The sequence below is a fragment of the Acomys minous genome (assembly GCF_964271855.1).
Source record: "Acomys minous genome assembly, chromosome: 11".
NCBI classification, from domain to species: Eukaryota; Metazoa; Chordata; class Mammalia; order Rodentia; family Muridae; genus Acomys; species Acomys minous.
This window is the reverse complement of record NC_140492.1, coordinates 112,005,492-112,025,255: the sequence shown is the minus strand read 5'-3', so window position 1 is coordinate 112,025,255 and position 19,764 is coordinate 112,005,492. Positions and strand designations below refer to the sequence as shown.

Sequence of the window (19,764 nt, the reverse complement as noted above, 5' to 3'; positions counted from 1 at the left end):
AGAGCTAGTACCTCTGCCTTTCTTCCCTTTCCACTACAGAGCAGGGTGGGACCTGGTGAGCCATGTGGCCTGTCTGACGGGACACACTGACATAGTCCCACCAACAAAGCAGTGGCTCTCAGTCGAAAAGCCGTGATTGGAAACAGTAAAAGAGAGCTGGCTATAGGTGGAGCAGCCTATAAGACTAGCATCTGAGAGGTGGAAGCAGATCTGGTGTTCAAGGCCAGCTTCAGCTAAGGAGTAAGTTTGTGGCCAGCCTAGGCTATATGAAGCTCCATCTCTAAAACAAAAATAAAGCCGAAAATGAAATGACAGCACACAACAACTTCAGGCACCTTAATAATGCTGGGATGAGACCCAGCTTCCATGTTAAAAAATAAAATAAAAATCAATCCAGATAAGGAACCCATCTTGGATAGCGTTCCAAGCGGAGTACACACAGAGACGCACGTTTCTGCCTATGCATTCCTCATTTACAACTACTGAGGCCGCTCCTTTCCCACAGGGCCACACTGGACACTCTAGCAGATGGACCCTGAGACACAGTCTGGGTTCACTGGTGGCTGCCAATAGATGACATGCGGCCCCAAGAGGGAAGAAACTGATAGAAGGCTGTGGACCCCTGGGTGACCTGGATTTAACTAAACAGACATTTGCTACATGCCTGATACACTCCTGAGAGCTCAAGACACAGGAGTGAAGAAAGTTAGAACAATTCCAAACTCTATGCCTTCACATTTTAGTGATGAAAGATGGGCTACACACATGTGACAAGTCCAGTGAAACACCATCTGGTAAACTAGACAGTGACAGAAAGGACCTGAAACCTTGTGAATTGAATTGTGGCTCTCTAACACACAACAGGGTGGCCATCTTCTGCAGAGTTCTTATGCTTCTAACTTTCCAGCCAAGTGGAATCCAGCCAACTCCCTCAAACCCACCTGTGTCCACCAACCCTGTGTCCTCTGTTCAAGGCGCTTCTTTTAGGGTCCCCTCCCCCCTTGCGTTCGTGTGGTTGGTGGTCCAGTGTCGTCAGTGTTAACTGGATCAGAGGTAGAGCCATCCAAACTCAACTTTCCGCTTTACAGCTTATTAGATAGATATTTAATTTTGGGTAAGTTCCTTCCTTGCTGCTCTAAGCCTTTGGTTCTAAATTAGGGCATAATAATAATTATTACAACACCTGAAAATAAAAGAATAATACCTACCTTACAGAGTTCATTTGCAGAGACATAAAGTGCTCGGAGAAGTGCAGGCTCCTTCCCCTCCTCCAGCAACACTACGAGGCCCAGGTTTGCTGAGGACGCGATGCCACCACTGCTCTAGCCACTGCAGCTAAGGAGGTCTCTCCCTCCAGTTCTGCATGGCTGCCATTCACACTAGGCTAAGGGACATACACACATATATGTGCATATACACGCACACAATCCCTCCTCACAAAGTCACATCTCTGGAGGGCTTATATAACATGAACGTTCCATCTCTATCCTTTCTCCTTGTCCTTTCTGCTTGGTGTTTCTACATCATGATCCATCTACACTTTGCCTGCTTGGAGGAAAGCTTCCAATAAATGCGAATGCAAATGCAAATAAAAATAAAAGGGAAAACAAAGACTTTGCCCTCCTAGGACTTGGAAAGCAAGCACTAATTAAAAACACCTCTAGGCAAATCGCTTGAGCCCTACCACTCCCTGACAAGTGTCTTAGAGTGTTGGCCATCTTCCTCATTGGTCCAGTTCTCCCTGACAAGTGTCTTAGAGTGTTGGCCATCTTCCTCATTGGTCCAGTTCTCCCAGCAGCCTCAGCTGCTCCTTCCCCAACAGACCCATTCAGGAACTTCCTCCTGCTCTCGTCTAGCTCCTGTCTTTGATGCCCCGCCCCTCGTCCCTCAAGCACCAGTGGCTTGCTCATCCCACGTCCTCGCCTCCTTTGAGTCTTTCTCCGTCCCACCACCCGAATGCGCATTTCCAGAATGGAGGCAGATCTGGGCCTCAGAGCGCTTTTCACAAAGCATGGCCTCTCACTCTCCTGGTTCACCCCACATGTGGAGCAAGACCCCTGTGGGCCAGATGCTCAGTGAGGGCTCCCCGAACCAGCTGCTGGGAAGAGGCGGTGAGCACTGTAGTCCTCTCCTCCCCCACCTTGCCCGTGCCCTTTGGACGATGATGCTGGAGCATGGAGCGAGCCGCATCAAGCTACAGCAATGCAAGATGTCCCCCAGAGACAGGCAGGCTTATCTCTCGTTTTATTTATTCAGTTTGCTGAGAACCTCATTCTGTTCCAGGCACACTGTGCTGTGGACAGAGACAAACAGGCTTTAAAGGACTTACGGACTGCCAGGGTACACGATGACAACTCTGAGGAGTGTGTGGGATTTATCTATATGGAAAGTCACCGGTGCATGCAAGCGTTGCTACGCCCTATAGGTTATGAGAACATAACAGAAAAATGACCTTTAAGACTATAATCTAAAGTGTGTTATCAAACAGTTTTAACAATATCTACACTGTTCTGAGAGACTCTGTTGCTTCTATAAGCTTTTACTTTTATGAACCAACCATTAAGAGATTCCTGTCCCAGCTGCTCCTGTTTGCTTACTTCAGTTATAAAAAAAAATTAATAATTGTAAGAAATATAAAATATCACCATCACACTTAATTCTCTATTGTTTTAAGACACTGGCCCATGAAGAGTAATCTCATTCTGGACAACATGAGACATATGCTTTGAATTTCAGCACGCTGAGGAAGAAAGATCAACCATTTTGTTCTCGAGTTGGCTTTTGACTTGCTGGCTGACTTTAAGTGTTCACCCATTGCTTCCCAATTTGGCATCTATTCTAAAGTAGAAGTTCTAAAACTCATAAAGCACTCAGAACAGATTTAATTAAGAGAATATTTTAAAACTCAACCTGGCTGTATCTACAGGAAGAACGAAAATGTAGAACAGAAAGAGAAATGGGAAATGAGATCCCAGAACACAGAGTATTAGATTTTTTTTTTTTTTAAAGAAAGTATTAACTAGAACAAGGGAAGCCACACACCTTTTAAGGTGTCAGTTCTAAGCCTGGCCAGCAAACATAGTCCTAACCTAGAATTCTGACTAAATAAAGGGAGAGATTCTTGTTTGGAATAAGGAAAGGGCAAGATGGCAGACTCCATATAAATGCGCGTGAAGGCTCTTAACATCCCAAGGAGGCACAAGGCATCACACAGAGAGAACTGACAGGCCACCCTGGGAACTCTTCAAGCATGCCAACAGTTGATCCTTCACCACTGTGGTCTGGTGTGGCCTACCTCTAACACAAACCACCAATGCTCAGTGGTCACACTATGAGACAGCCTATGGGGGAGGGGGAGGGGGAGGGGGAGGGGGAGGGTTAGGGGGCTCGAGCCTCGAGCTTCAGTTTGCTGTGGATTAAATCTCTTAGAGGAAGACAACTGTTTTCATTTTCTTTTCTTTCTGGGGGGAACAAAAGCACCAGATAGGAAATACTGTCCCTTTGGAAAAGGCCCAGCCATTTGTTCTCTAGAAGGCCCTGAAACTAAGGAGATAAGGGAAAGTGGATCTTTGGAAATGCCTGGGGGGAAAAAAAAGCCTTTTAGGCCTGACTGTAGCAACCTACTTGAGAGCTGCAACTCATTAAGTGTGTCTCTGATAGCGCCACAGATATGAAGATTAGTGGAACATGCCGGTAGGCTGAATCACCAAAAAGTTCTCTTAGGAATTTCAGCACAGAAGATGTGATGGAGAATTACTCCACCGGCTCAAGCCTGTGTGAGGAGAGATAAGGCGGGCAAGCCTTGTAGACAAGGGTTTTGGTCTTCGGAGATGGGAGCCTGGGCTCAGACACCGCCAGTGTGTGCATAGCAGGAGCCTGCACTGACTCTGTGGCACTGGCCAAACGTACAAAGGCTTCTGCCTTCACAGAGCACAACAACTAAAAACTATACACGTCACTGCCGTTCCAGGGGCCGCATGGCAGGGAAGAGAACTCCTTAAAAAAAAAAAAAAGTCAATAGTTTATTTTCTTAAATCTCTTTCTGCTCCAGGAGGCAGCACCGTGCCAGGGTCTGGTTTGAGAAGAACAGCTCTCTGACGAAGCTTCTCTATGCTCAGAAGCAGTTTCGCCAGTGTCTCAGGCTTGTCTCCAGAAGGATTTAACACTGCTGGGGTCCCTCGCTTGTCAAACTCCCCTGCGAGAGGAGGGAAGTGGGGGGGGGGCACCCTCTTGCTCCATATTTTATGAGTGTGCCATCAAAATGAAAGCCACATTCCTCAAAACACTTTGGGTAAATAGACATGAGGCAGCATCCTGCTGACACACACACTGCAGATCCCAGGCTAATCAATCTTTAACGGAGACTAGAAAGACGCTCTGAGTTACCCATTCTTAGAAATCGCATGGCATATGCCATCAGAACATATGGCCGAGGCATAGCTGAGGCTTCGGCTTGTCCCACTGCCAAGGAAGCGAGGCACCAAGTGCCTAACAACTAATGAAGCAGGGATTAATGCAGAAAGGCGTCTCTGAGGCAAGGGGACTTAGAAAGGTAGGCGCTGTGGAGGTACCTGGCATGAAGTGCTTGGAACTATTGACACAGACGTGCAAACGCGTGTAGTGTGGATCTGAGGGGAAACACGGGAAGGTGATAGCTCTGACATGTGGCAGAATTTCTGCACGTGACATGGAGGACAACCACAGGGCTTTGCAGCACAAGCAGGCTGGCACACTCGTAAATGCTATGCCTCTGGGATCTGGCTCTCCAGAAACACCAGCACGAGACACTGGCATCTGGCAAGTGAGGTCCAGGAGTTGAATTACTGAGGAGAAGAACATCAGGGACTGAAACCAGATGACGCTTTTGAAACGTATTTTCAGTCTGAGGAGCTGGACAGGATCTACGCATTCAAGGATGGAAGTCATATTTTGGTGACACTGACAGTAAACATGCAAAAAACAAAAGCAAAAACAACAACAACAAAAAAACCCCAGCACGCCTTTAGAAGGTCCATTAAACTTTAAAAGTGCCAAGCCAAATTGATGCTCTAACTACAAAGTGACATTATTAGAGCAAGTAGATGTACAATTGACTGGCTTTCTAAGATCTGAGTGTCCATTGGGGCTTTTGATTTCATGTTGCTTCTGTCTAAGCTCGGGATGGGGCCTGTCAGGAACCTATCTCAGAAGCAGCAGGTGTGGGTGAGCACTCCCTTGGCAACTGTACGGGACCCGATACGGGCCTCCTCACACCTCCCGATCGAGGCTTTTGTTACAGATGACTGTCAGTCTCTGTGCAAACAGGAACCATATTGCAAAGATCAGCAGTCACACAGTTTTCTTTAGCAACTTCTAGTACTGTAAGTTTCAGAGGTGTGTGCCAAGGGTGTCATCCAATAGACGGCGGGGTAAACAGTGGAAGCCCTCCCGGTCAGATCTGCCAGGCTTGGAAGGAATTAGGGAGCCACTGCGATGAATGTGAAACAGTCTGCAAAACCTTCGGCATTTGCAGTCCTATGCACAAACGTGAGAGAAGCTAGTCCCTCAGAGAAATCGTCTGTGTCTGCCAAGACACCTAGCACTCCAACTGGGTGCAGAACAGCCCGAAATCTGCTTACTTTCTCCTAAAGAACAGGAGACAAAGTAAAATTAGCACTTCCTACCTTAATATGGGGGCAGGGGCTGGAGGCAGGGGTGAAACAAAGCAGGAGAGGAGAGCTCAAGGGAGAGAAGGGAAGATGGGAACGGCATACTTGTGTGTGCACTTTGAACAAACAGCTATGATTCTGAGATCAAAGACTTGAATGAAGCAGGCACAGGCATGGTATATTCTCCTCCGGTGACGTCAGAGGAAACGAAGGGAGTTTATCCATGGAACAGTGGGCTCTTGCATCTACTCGCTGGTGTGATCTCACTCATTTTGACAGTGACTGGAGACACTGGTATTCGCGTTCCCAATTTTTGTTCCTCATCTCATCTTGATCAGGATGATCTCTTTTATTTTCTAAGCATGGAACTCTGGACAAGGCGGCCAACGTCTTTTGCTCCCTAATTTTTTTTTTAAGTGGGGAAATGAGAACTGTGCTTGAAGACGCTTAGGAGGGTCTTAAGTCAGGTGAGCGTCCCACCGAGCGGCTGCTCAAATACGGCTTCTTCTCAGAGAGCTGGGACTTGAATCTGGGACTTACAACACAGATGACTTTTTCTTTTTCTTTCTTTCTTTCTTTTTTTTTTTTTTTTTGAGTTTTCTCAACTTGCTTCTTTCCTTACACAGAATTCTTGCTGCTGCTGCTGTTAAAGACAAAAATCTCACCAGAAGGGCACTGAGCAATCTTTCCTTTCTGCAACTAATTTCAAATATTTTGGAGGGTGGGGGGCTGGGTGGCTGTCATACTAAATTTATTGTTTCATTTTGTTGTAAAACAGCCCAAACTTAGATCACCTTCTCCCCATGAATACAAGGCATAGGTATAGCTGTGGGCAAGAAGAAAGGGCCTCACAGGATATTTGTTTTGTTTTGGCTCCAGCTTTCTGTGTATCTTGCTTAGTTTTCTTTCATAATTTATGTTCTTGCTCTTTTGTGCAAAAAAAAAAAAAAAAAAATAGCCCACCCGCCCTGGGTTTGAGAGATGGCTCTGTGGTTAAGAGCACACACTACCCTCGTAGAGGACCCAGATTTGGTTCCCAACGCACACAAGGGAGGCTCATGACTTTTTGTTTTTCCAGTTCTAGGTGACTGACTGCCCTATTCTGGTGTCCACGGGTACCGCACACATGAAAACCACTCATACGTAAACCCCCAAATAAACAAATCTCTTAGGAAAACGACTCTCCAGTGAAAAGGGAGCTGACATGTTTGTAGTCTTGAGTTGCTGCCTGAATGGCAAACGCTATTGTAGTTGTTCAAGAGTACTTCTGGAAATTGTTTAAATTAAAAAATTACTTGGCCTATGACCTTTGTGGCAGACACTGGGCAAGTACGTTTGACTACTGTGGCAGACCTTGCAAGTGAGCCTTCTCTTCTAGGGCAAAAGGCAACATTGCATCTCACGGCCTGCGCCCATGGTTGGGTCTGGCCAGGCCCTCAGTCTTGGGAATGGAGGATAAATGTTAAGGACCATTTCCGGTTTGGGTCACCCCCATGGAATGTGTCCCCCTTTTGAGTGCACAGTCTTTGTTCTCTTCAAAAGTAGGACCTAGAGGAGAGCACCGTAAGATGTAAAGTATCAAGATCTTTGGATAACAAGTGTCCCTCCCTCATACTGGACTTTGAGGTGACATAGTGGAACGCCACTGAGACTGTGGGCTATATGCTAATGTATGCTACTCAAGCCAATACAGACACTTAGCTTTCCTCAGCACCCTGTTAGACATTATCCCCCGAATTTGACTCACATACAAGGCAGGCTCATAGAGAGGTTAAGTCACTCACCCCGAGACAAACAGCTGACAGGATGAACAGGATGCCTAGCCCTGCCCGGTCCTATTGGAAACCCCATCCTTACGCGAGCAGCCCTGCTAACAGCTACTTCACTGTGTGGGCACAAACTCCCAGGGTTCCAGGAACTAGAACACTTCATACTCAAAAGTTATCCCAGGTTGATTTTTTCCAGACAGTTTCAGAGTGATGTGCTGCTCATACAACATGAAAGCCGAGCCTACAGTGTCAGCGTGCATGAGGCAAGGGCGGGGCTCTTCAAAACCACTGTGTCACATCATACTGCTCCTTAATTTTCAGCCATTCAAACCTCTACTTTAAAATAAAGTTCTGGTGTTGTTCTAGAACCCAGCATTACGGACACAGCACAATAAGAACATTTTTTTTTATATGTTTCAGGCATGCTGGATCCAGCAATTCCTGCTCAGTTAAGTACTTCTGACCGCTGGCTTACTGGGGCCTGACTGGCGCATCCAGCCGCTCGGAGAAGAGAAAGCCTTATCAGGACTTCTGATGAGCCCCTGGGTGAGCTTCTTTCATACATTCCTCCAAATTCCAGTCCTTTCCTTCTTACGTCTGAAGCCTGCGCACGGTGCTGCAAGCTCAGTCAACAATACCCATCCTCGTCCATGTGCCCAACAAGATGAGAGCACAGACCAGGTCCATGTCCTGGGACAGAAAGAAAGGAATCTGGCATCTCAACAGAAAGGATCCCTGTCCTGTCTTAGCTCACAGGGTGCTGGAAGGTCTTTGAGAGACAACGTCAATGACTCTCACAGCTTGGAGGAACCACTTTCGTAGAAGTCTCATGTGCAGATAATGCCTGATATAAAGGGAACAGATGAGATGCTGACGCAGGTAACAGCACTGACCCTAGCCAGTTAAAATGGAGGCTGGTGGAATAGCTACTATATGACTCTAGATGGTTCCTATAAGTCAGGAGTTCTCTCATAGGTTGTGGAACTTTAACAGGTCTTGGGGGAAGTCGTGTCCAGCCACTACAAGGTGGGCCTCCACGGGATGGACTGACAGTTCAACACTTGACCAGCTGCTACACGTGTAGTGATCCGCAAGGACAGAATGCTGCCTTGACCTGTGGTAGGTGGAAGGTCATTTTAACATCATAGGAAGAGAACAGGCCAGAAACACAGGAGAAAACGCAACGAAAGGTGTGGGTTCTCTTAGGGGAACTGTCACTTTCTTAATGAGCGTTGCACATTGACAGCACTAGGTAAGCGCTGGAGATGCTGGCTTTTAGCAGATGTCCAGAGAACAGACACTGTTGTGGGAAATTATAAAGAAAATACATTTGACCTGACTGAAACTAGCAGTTATTTTGATGACTGGTATAAGAGACAGCCTGGTAGCAACAAGCAGCACCATAACTATATTCTCAAGTCTTTTGGAGACAGCAACATTAAGGTTGCATATGTTTTGGGCAGCCAGTCCCCTCTTTATCAGTTGAGGTCTGGTCTTTATCACTCTCACGGGTAAAGTCAGACAGACTAGGACTCAAAACGAAGCACCCCCCCCATACTCCCACCCCCCACGCCTGAAGAAAGAGATCCACCGATCTCAACTAGAGACCGGCTTGTACTTGTGACTCGGTTTTGAAGATTGTAAGATGTTACATCTGTGTAGACTAGGATGCGGATGCGTCTGAGGGGCTGGCTGCTCCCTGCCCCAACCCTCGTGAAAGGCAAGTTGGTAAAAAGATCTCTGAGTGCTGGAGATGAATTATACATGCTGGAAGCTGCCAAATACACACAGCTTTCTGGAGCAGGACAACTCATGTTATAGGAACCTCCAGCGAGACAGTCTTTCATTTCTGGCACATTCTTAGCCATGTCAAAACAAAAATCTGGTATATAATGGGGCAAAACAACAACAGCGACACACACTCGGTTGCCAGTTTTATAACGGGTTTTCTTTTTAAAAGTGTGATCGTTTCTCAGGCCAGGGGAGCACTGCCTAAATTGAAAAGTTAAAAGATACCTACACCATTTGCACCCACAGTTTTAGATCTTAGCTGAAAAGGACCCAGTGGGAAGTTTCATGCAGAAGGCAGAACACTGGCGACAAATGAGACATGACTATGCGTTCCCTTCCTGGTGTTAGGTTATGACTTCCAATAAAAGTGTCGGGAGGAAGGTATTTGTCCGATGCTGTGTCAGATTTTGCAAAGCCCAGACGCACCTTGAGCAGCAGCTGGGGAGCAGCCTGGGCCTCGGTGTCTGGAAAGCTGCCGGGATGCTCTGTAGCTTTCTCAAAAGGCATTCGCTTGGTATTTCTCTCTTACTTTTATTAGCTTAAATTTCTTTTTCAGCAGATTGTCGCACAAACGGCCTTATGGGAGATATTCACAATCCGGCTGATTACTCTTCAGAGTCCTTCTTGGTGTTACTTTAATTATTCCAAACAGCATCTTAAAACCGTTTACATGGGGTTGAAAATAAGACTCGTTCCAAAGAACTGATATGGAAAAGGTATTCTTAGGGCCAGAATTTTCAAGCCAGAAGGGGGCTCGACTTAGAAATCGTCCCTCCTGGGTGTCTGTCTCCCTTCAGCAGCTCCAGGGACACCAGACCCAGGTGGGTAACGTGAGCAAAGCCAGGGCTAGGTTGGGAGGCTCGGGGCGTGAGCCTGGTTCCTAATGTTCAGCCTCCCTGCTTTTCTTCTTGTGGCCTGCTCCACAATACTGCTCTTTTTTGTTCCTGTTCAAAGTTGCTACACCTGTCCCTTCCCCAGCTCTACACAGCAACCAGGCTGCTCGGGGCCAGGGTGTCATGTCACAGAGGCGGGGGACTAGCTGGCTTTGTTCTACTGAAGTAACAATTCGGCTGAAACTAACACCGTGTAGGAAAGCCTTCAGGATGGAGCACAGCTAGCTCTAGGAGACTTATTCCCCGGCCCCAGTGCTCTTTCACTCTCTTCTTTGCCTTGTTTGAAGATGTTACATCTGGACCCATGTGAAGATTTTCTAGAAAAAAATAATCCTTTCACAGGACATGGAAAATTCCCTACCATAGTAAGCAGAACCGGAATAGAACATACCCTGCCTGAAAGCACTGACCTAATGGGATAAACCACTTGTTCCTACCTTGAGTCAACTACGGTCGTAAAGTCTATCTGCCTTTGTTACCCCAATACCTTTCAATTAGCTTGCTGTCCCTGTGGTAAACACCTGTGCCATAGGTTCACCCCTAGGTGATCAGTAACGCTACATGCATTCATGTAGTTGTGCCACTAGTGCCACCCGACCCCCACCTTCTCCCAGCTTGCAGTGAGGCCACTAGCCTATGGTGTGTTGGCATCCGACGTGTTTCTAAATCCTTGTCTCTTGAGATCGTCATTAGCTCTAAGTCTCTCAAGGATGGAGCCCTGACCTCCCTCTCCTGCCTGTCTAGCATATTTCTGTCCACTTTCTCCTCAAAGCTTGGCCTTGCCAAATTATAAATGTGATTTAGTGATAAGACAGACAGACACGGACATATGAACACATTCTCTCTTTTTTTCCTCTCAGCTGCAAACTCTTCTCCATAAATGCTTATCATTTCTCCGTTACTTCCGGTGAGATACTGGTCCTTGACTCCAGCTCCTTTTCACCACTGCTGTCTCTTCTACCATTTAGTTTTCTAGGCCCTTCTTGGGTTTCCCTCTCTCACCTTTAGCACTTCCTGTCTCAATCCAGCACAGTGCTCCAAACGCTGGGCACAGATACGTGTCTGGGACTATGCTGTGCTCGCTGAAAAACAGTACAGACAAGAGGCTTCTTTAGTTTTGGCGGAGAAAGAAAAAGGAGGCTACCAAGATGAGACTTGATAGCCTATGACTATTTAGTGGGAGAGGAGGTCCCCCTCAGTCACAGATATAGGGGAGGGGAATAGGGTGACAGCGGGAGGGAGGAACAGGAGGATACCAGGGATGGGATAAGAATTGAGATGTAATCTGAATAAATTAATTACATAAATAAAAAAGTGTACAGTTACACAACACAGAAGATAGAAGAACAAGTACACTTAGTGAAGGCGTCAACATCAAGGGCCAAAAACGTCTGGCTTGAATGAGGGCTAGGGCAACACAGGGCTGTCTCTTACAGCCTTATAGTCTTCATCTGAATCCTGGCTTGCTCTTTGTTGGCCACATGACCTTGGTCACTTCACCACCTGAGCTTCAGTTGCCTCATTCATGATGATGACAATACTGTACGGATTAGGCAGAGAGGCCGCACACTGAACACTCGGCTGGGACCTCGTCCTGCAGAGACATAGTGCTGTAACTGGACACTGATTGGCCTCCAGTCTCGCTCTCAGCACCAGGACAGGCGGATGTTGGTGTCTAATGTTCCTGGGCACTTTGTGGAGGATACAGGCTTTGAGATCAGCCTTTCATTAAGTTAAACTTGGAAGAGAACTTTGAATGAAAAAATTAAAAAAAAAAGGGGGGGGGGAGACGGGGATGACGTGGTTTCTTAGCTGGTTCAGATACTAAAGTGAGGGCAGGACTTTAGGTTGAAAACTTGCATTGAACTTATTTACTTGCAAAGTTAATATAAGCCTGCTGGCGGGAAGTCTGCCACTCGTCTGGCTGTGGTCCTTCTACAGGGAGCCTTCAGCTACTCCTAGTTTTGGGCACTTGGGCAAAGTGTGAATAAATAAAGGCTTAGGCCCAGCAGATCACTTCCGGTTAAAGGAAGGGTGAGACTTCGCCAAATACCCTTTGTAAGTGTGAGGCATAAATCCAGAAAGAACTCTGAAGGCCTTTTACAAACAAACGGAGCCAGGTACCTAAGTTATATACATGATCACTGATGCCTTCTCTGATCTTCCTCACTCCTCATCCCCTCTGTCCTCCTCAGTTTCCTTCCTTCTCCCTTAGTGGACTTACGGGGTAATGGTGAAAAAGCGATCACCAGGCCCTTGCTGTTCCAGGAAGCGGCTGCCTGGTGATTGGTCCTGGGAGGAAACGATGTAATCTCACCCGAGTTCACAGAAGGCCCCGCACAGCCTCTTCCATCACCACGCAAGACCCATGGCTCGCACCAGTGCCTGCCTCACACTCAGAACGAAACGACTTCTACTGTAAAAAAAGGGTGTCATCCAAACGCCCACGAGAACTTGGATGGCCACTTAAAGTCTAATGATTTTGCCAGTTTAAACAGGACCCACGGATTCAGCCTTCAGCAAAAACTACTGTAACTTTGTTTTTGGAGCTTCATTCTTCTGTAACAGAAATAAATACAGAAGACACAGGAAAGGTCATCTTTAAAGTTTTTATGAACTCAAAGGAAACAGTTCTCTAGGTCTCGGTTATCAGACCGCTAAGTTCTTCTTGTTAAGATAAGCATTCCAGATAGGGAATAAACTCAAAACATACAAATACACAAAAGCATGCAGACTGGTGAGACAGAAGCAGGGGCAGCGCGAGGGCAGAGGGGTAAATATTTTCCCTTCAATGGGAGTTCTGTAAAGCTCAAGGTCCTGCCTTAAGAATCAAGAATTACATACCATATTGGTGGTATGCACACATATGGTGTGCACACGCGCGCGTACTCACACATGTGCACTTGCACACACGCAGGCTGAGTGTGATAGAACACAAACAGAGTATGAAGGTCTAATGTGGAAAAGGAAAACAAAACCAAAACAACCCCTGCGCCCCAGGAATCTAAGAGTTTAGCCGTGGGCACACCTGCTCCTAACTTGGAGCGGTCTCTTTCTTCACAGTCTGTTCCAGGATAAGCTGGTCCATTTTCTCAAAGCCCATTTTATATTAAATACTAACAGGGAACCAAATACTTTACATGGGAGTTTTATGTTAAGGGCCAGCGGTTAAGACACCAGCAGAGGCAAATGTGGAAAAGCAGCACTGCTCAAATTAAAGAGACGTCACTTGCCCTACATCCACAGTCGGCCGAAGGCCTTGGTTTTGGGGTCAGAGACAATCTGAAGCTAAGTCAGTAAAGACCACACGCGAGACTGTTGGTATCCCTGGCGAATACTTCAGCAGTCATCTAATGTAGGTGCCGAGGACAGAAGACACTTTCTGTAAAAAGCCAGGCTATTCAGAAAGGCCCCTGTTTCCTCTCAGATATCTGCTGTAATCTGGATGCTCAAGCTGCAAAGGGTTTTACACTAGGCAAGCGGTTAGCTAGTCTAGAAAATTAAAATGTCTACATAACAGTCTACATAAATGCAGTCTAGCTTGGCAGTATACCTCAGTGGCAGGACTGCAGCACAGACTCCACATGGAATTTCAGTACTAGACTCACCAGTTCTTTATTTGTAATCGGGAAGGATTCGTGATAACAAATATGTCCCCAGCAAGAGTAGAGGGAAACATAAAAGCATGAAATGCGTTTTACTCACCACAACTCAGCTTAGGATCGAACCCTATGAATACTTACAAAGTCCCAATTAAATCTGACTTACAAGAAGCTACATATTAATATATAGCACATGTTATCAGTGCATAGCATTAACAACATGTTTCATTATTTTAAAAGTTTAGGGGAAAATTTCCCAAATGCAGTCTTTCCTCTAACTACAATATACTCTGTCCCATCCTCAGGAGGCAAGCGGTATGTATGTTAATTTGCTATTTTTCAGTGGGTTTGTGTTTGGTCGGTCTCCCATCTTTCCTAGGTACGTGGGCTTTGGATAGGTCAAGCCCACCCTAAGCCACGCGTGGCCTTAGGCTACCATTTAAGTTCCTTGTTTTATATGATGCAGGGTTCCTGGAAAGTGGTCCACACTTTGGTGGACTTTGAATTTTGGTGTTTGTGTTCATTTGGAAGATAAGAGGGGGTAGCCTTTATGCCTTGATAACATCCCATTACAAAAACAAACCAACGAACCTCAATGTAAGTACAAATATGTTCCAATGAATCAAATCTGTGCAAGGAGAGGAACTTCAGCTTTGTAAAGGAGAGCCAGGACAAAGAATGCAGAAAACATGTGTTTTTGCCGAGGGTGAGAGGAGGCAGGAGAAAACTAAACTTAAAATGCTTTGGATATGAACTCCCCCACGGGAGTAGAAACCAAGCGGAACTAAGCAACGCCCACAAGTCCTGGCCTGCCAACAGCTCTCCTCTGCTTAGAAGAACTTTGCCAATGGCTTTTGCCTCTGGCACAAAGACCAGTAACAAGATGGACCTAGTATTTCCAGGCCCAAACTTTCTAAATGACAAGCAAGCAAGCAAGCAAGCAAGGAAGGAAGGAAGCAAGGAAGCAAGGAGGAAAAAAGGGTTAAAAAAACAAATAAACAAAACCCAAAGAAACCTTGGTAAGTAGTTGACCATCTGGGTTGAGGCATGGATTTATGCCAGTGAAATGATCTTACAAAAATTATAAACGCTCTGGAAGACTCTTGTGCCTTGATCAAAAGTTCTGGCCAAATTTGGAAGCTGCAAGTGGGTTATACCAACATTTGGGGTGGGCTATACCAACATTTGGGGTCTTTATCATCCTTCGCCGCTGTGCTAGTTACAGGTAACGTTGAGCAGTGTCAGCCTTAGGTCCACCGAAGGCCCTGGGTGCAGAGTAAACCACCGAGACAATGACGCCAACGGGACCATGATTACAAAGATGAGGCTTGGGCACTTTGTACAGACAACCGAGGAGGAGCAGCCGAGTGGGCCTCAGCGTCGCACAAAGCCAGGCTTCACGGGAAAGAACTTATTCTAAGCTGTTTTACAATGTTTCACTTACATATCTCTGTGTGCGTGAGTGCATGTGAGAGTCGGGGGACGTTTGTGGGGAATTAAGTTTTCTTTCCATGTGGTTCCAGAGATCGGACTCTGAGCATGTGTCATCACTTCTGAGCCATCTTATCTGCCCTAAAAGGACTTACCATAGAAGGACACAAACTTAAAACATACCATTGTAGACTCAGTGTTATGGTTGATAAAGAACTGAATAAATTTTTTATTTTTATTTTTTTTTCTGAATAAATTTTTTAAAAAAAATTACATGTGTAGGTGTCTTGCTAGGATGTACATGGAGGCTGGAAAAGGACACCAAGAGCCCCTAGGACAGGAGTTACAGGCGGTTGTGAGCTGCCATGTAGGTGCTGGAAACAGAATTTGGGTTCTCAGGAAGAGTCGCCCTTCCAGCCTCAAAAAGGAAAATGCTGTTATGTCCAAAGTGCCTCTAGGACAACTATTTATTTACATATACCTATATGTAGAGAAAACTTACATTTGGGGGGGGTATGGTACGCATGTTCACGTGTGTGAGCACATGTGCACATACATAATAGATGTGTGTGTGTGCTTGTGGAGGTCACGAGTTAATACTGAGCACTTTTCTCAATTGTTCTTCACGTGAGCTTCTGAGACAGATCTCTCATGAAACCTGGTGCTTGCCTGTCCAGCTAGGCCGGCCGGCCAGACCCAGGGCTCCAATGGCCCTGCAGTTATAGGTATGCCCCTACGCCACTGGCCTTTGTGTGGGTGCTAGGGGTCGAACTTAGTTCCTCATGCTGAGTTTGCTGACTGAGCCATCCCATTAGGCCCTCAGAAGAAACTTTCCCCTTCACCGGTAAAGATCACATAAAAACATTGCAAAGTACTGGGACGCTTTGCTTGTGGACCGACGGAATTTAAAGCTTCCTCGGAATGAGAGCTCGTGCTTTCTTTCAAGTTGCTTAGTTCGGTTTGAGTAGATGATGGCCGATACAACATCTTTTTACAATAACATCTGTAAGGGAGTTTCCAAAATCTGGCTTAAACAGAATGCCCAAAGGCTAAACTTAAGTTCTGACTATTCCCAAGGTTACATACATGAGTGTCGTGTAGGCAGACTCCCTTGAGCTCTAACCCCAAATCAGTCCAGATTAGTAAAAAAAAAAAATTTTTGTTTTCTTTTCATTCTGACAATTTTTATGAAAAGGAGGTCATCAAGTTTTCACCAGGGGCTTTTCGTGACTGTTAAAATCAAGGGAGCCATTTAATAACAAATTTGGTAAGGGACGGGGCATGCGGTGTTTAGCTGATGTAGGAAAAACTCTTCTCCAAGGAGTGCTACTTAACTCTTTATAATGTTTTATTTGTTGCTACAGAACATAGCACATATAACGAGAGCCTTTGATTTCCGTTGTACTGGATTCATCTGCAGAAGATGCAAGATAAATGCAGAATTCTTAGATCTTGGGGAAACTGCCTCAGAGTAGAGAGGACTTGCTGCCGCTGTTTGGTGAGAAATTCTGAGCATGTAAAAATGACTGCCTACAGACAAGCACAGTGTCTCAGTGCTCAACTGAAATTCCAGAGAGGACAGCATATAAATTGAGAAGAGGAAAAAAAAAAAGAAAAAGAAAAGAAAAGAAACCTGGCCACCCAGAGCTCTTCAATAAACTTAACAGCTGCCCAAAGACAGATTTAAGTAAATGTATGTATGTTCAACTCTCACCACCTGACACATATATTTTTCCCTACAGTTTGTAGGAAGAGCGGGTCTCATAGAGGGAGGCCTGGAGGATGTTATTGCCCATTCTCCATCTATTAGCAGAATAATGCGTTAGTCAGAGGACATTCGCCAGATAAAGGCATCATTCTCTCTCAAGTTTCTGGATGCCTGCCCAAATCACAGTCATATTTTCATATTTGTCAGCTCAAAGAGACTCTTTTATAATAGCAAATAAAAATTAAGTGTTCACGCTGGGCTTCAAAGCAAAATTCCTTCAGCGATGATGCATAAAGCCCACTATACATCTTTCTTTAGGAGGCTTTACTGCCTCAGAGTCAACAAGCAAGCCGGTCACATCCCAGAGCTAAAGTGCACTGGGACAATGACCGCTGTGATTGGATTTTTAAAAATTAGGCTACTTATGCAGAGGAGAGCTCTCACATGGGTGAATTCACAGCCCTTTCCTAGAGGTGACATTTTTTTTTTTCCAGCAATGTCATTAGTAAGAGACACGGAACTGCAGAGTGACCAGACATGAAAAGAGAAGACAGTGGAGACCCTTATTACTTGGTGGATGCAGCAGGATGAAGAAGTAAATCATTGATAAACGGATGTGAAAATGTCTGCTAGGCCATCCAGGTCCACTGGGGGTGACTTGGTTCGAAGCAAACACACTCGCATCCTGACACTTTCCCACGCAGCAAAGGCGCTGTTTGCTTTACACCCGCCCCGTTCAGGAGCAGCAGTTGCTAATAAGCAGACAATGCGTGTGCAGGGTTGACTTAGTGATAAGTGGTGATTTAAATAGTTTTGAATTATTAACGGCAGGATACTGTTCAGCCTTAGCAAGCTCGCCTTCTTCAGCGGTGTCTAGCACATGCCTTTTCTTTCTTTCTTTTTTTTTTTAAAGCACAAGTTTCCATGTCTCGTAGGGAGACACTGTAAGGCCCCTAGCACTTCAGTGCTTGGCAGACAGCTCTCAGTGACTTGTTGAGTGAGAGCTCTGAAATGTTACTGAATGTTCCTAGTGTTCCTGCATGGATTTGGGGGTGCTAATGACCACTGGCAAGGGGCAGGGACTGTATTCACCTCTCATGTTGGTCTACCTAGCTCCCCAAAACAACAACAGCAAAACTTGCAAATCCTACATAATCTCAGAGATTTCTTCATAGAGCTTAAAGAGGAAAAAAATAAATAAACAATAAAAAGGAAAAAACCCTAAGAAATCAGTTATGCAAGGATTAGTTTTCTCCTTTTGCCCCATGCTCATTTAATAAACTCTGTATAACTTAAAAAAAAAAACGAATTCGTTTTGTGTGAGATGGATGTGTAGACCTCATAAAACAATTTTATTTTTATAAACATTCTTTTCTTAGAAGTGATGCTCACAGACAGCTAAGTAGGCAAGGCCAAGACACCTTTCAGTGTTTTCCATATGCCTGTTCAAGTCACGTTGTAGATAGCCTGTCTGTGTCACATGTCACAGATGAATGATGCTCAGAGACAGGTTTAACAAACTACCCATAATTTACACTGCTGAGAGGTGGGAGTGATTTATAAGCTCAGGCTTGTCCAATTCCAACACCTATATGTGTAATGACTACACTGATGTCCAGCATAGAAAATCTGAGTTTGGGGGCCAACTTCAAGAAATGAAGCAACCTGGGTTTCAATAACACCGCCCCGCCCACCTGAATGATATGATGCAAGCCTTTGTGTTGTTATCTTTAAAACAAAACAAAAAGTAGCATCCATGTTTCAGGGTTGTTGTGGGCATTGGGTGGAGTGTTTTAGAAGTATCCAATAGCCGTTACTGTTAACATTGTTGCTATCCCCATGCTACAATGAGGGTAGGGTTCTGAAGCTGACTTGAGGTTGGCAACCCTGTTTCTCACTTTATTGGTACACTTGGTCTGTATATAACTGGAGGCCGAGAGCTGGTTGAGCAGGGACAGTTCTGCTCTGACTGGCAAGCGGAAAGCTGAGATCAGAACTCTGGCCGGCTGCATCTTTGCTTAGTGCTGTCAGCACCAGCCTATGCTACCTCTCATTTGTTTTACTTTAAAAAGACCAAGCTAATCCCAAACATAGCCAATCAAATCCAAACCAAATAAGGAAAGAAACTGTTCCTCCTTTGCAGGGAACCATAAAATAGGAATGCAGAAAACACATGCTTTTGGAAAAAAGTCAACAGAAAAAACTCAATACTCTCTGGGTACAAATTCGCCCAAGGGAACACAGTCCTGCTGGAACTGAAGGAAACACCCGCGTGGTAGAGAACCCGGCCAAAGGTTCTTCTGCCCTGCAGCTCCCTGTGAATGGCGTGTCTCTGGCATGGTGACCAGCTACAAAATGGGCACGCCATAGAGCCTACATGACAAAATAAGTTTATGAGAGGTAAAAGGTTACTGGGGTCTAGGTACAACACACACACACACACACACACACACACACACACACACACACACACTGGTGTTGTGAAGGGACTTTCTAGCCCAACAGTGCATAACCAAGCCACTCACAGGATCCACACCATCCTGGGATGAACAGTGCCTGTGCAGTTCACACCAGGAGCAGGTCAACGCCCAAACACACTCTCAGAGATAGTGATCATTATCAGAGACACATCTAATACTAAAATCGTGACAAGATTTTTCTTTTTATCCAGAGGCTTAAATAATAAAAACCTTAAACAACACAGTGTTTAGATTTTAGGAGAACCTATTAAGAAATCAGAATAACCGATAAACATGGTCGTCGGCTTCTCCTTCTTCTTCTCCTCCTCCTCCTCCTCCTCCTCCTCCTCCTCCTCCTCCTTCTTCTTCTTCTTCTTCTTCTGTCATAAAGCAGTTCATCCACATTTCTCCTAGGTTACTATGCTAAAAAGCACAAAGTTACAACTGAGTCATAACTCCTGTG

General features: G+C 45.5%; 1 protein-coding gene across 2 annotated transcripts in view; it reads right to left on the bottom strand.

Moving 5' to 3' along the window:
- ARL15 (ARF like GTPase 15) overlaps positions 1-19,764 on the bottom strand; it is a 366,563-nt gene that overhangs the window by 25,308 nt on the left and 321,491 nt on the right. The gene's annotated exons all lie outside the window — the stretch shown is intronic.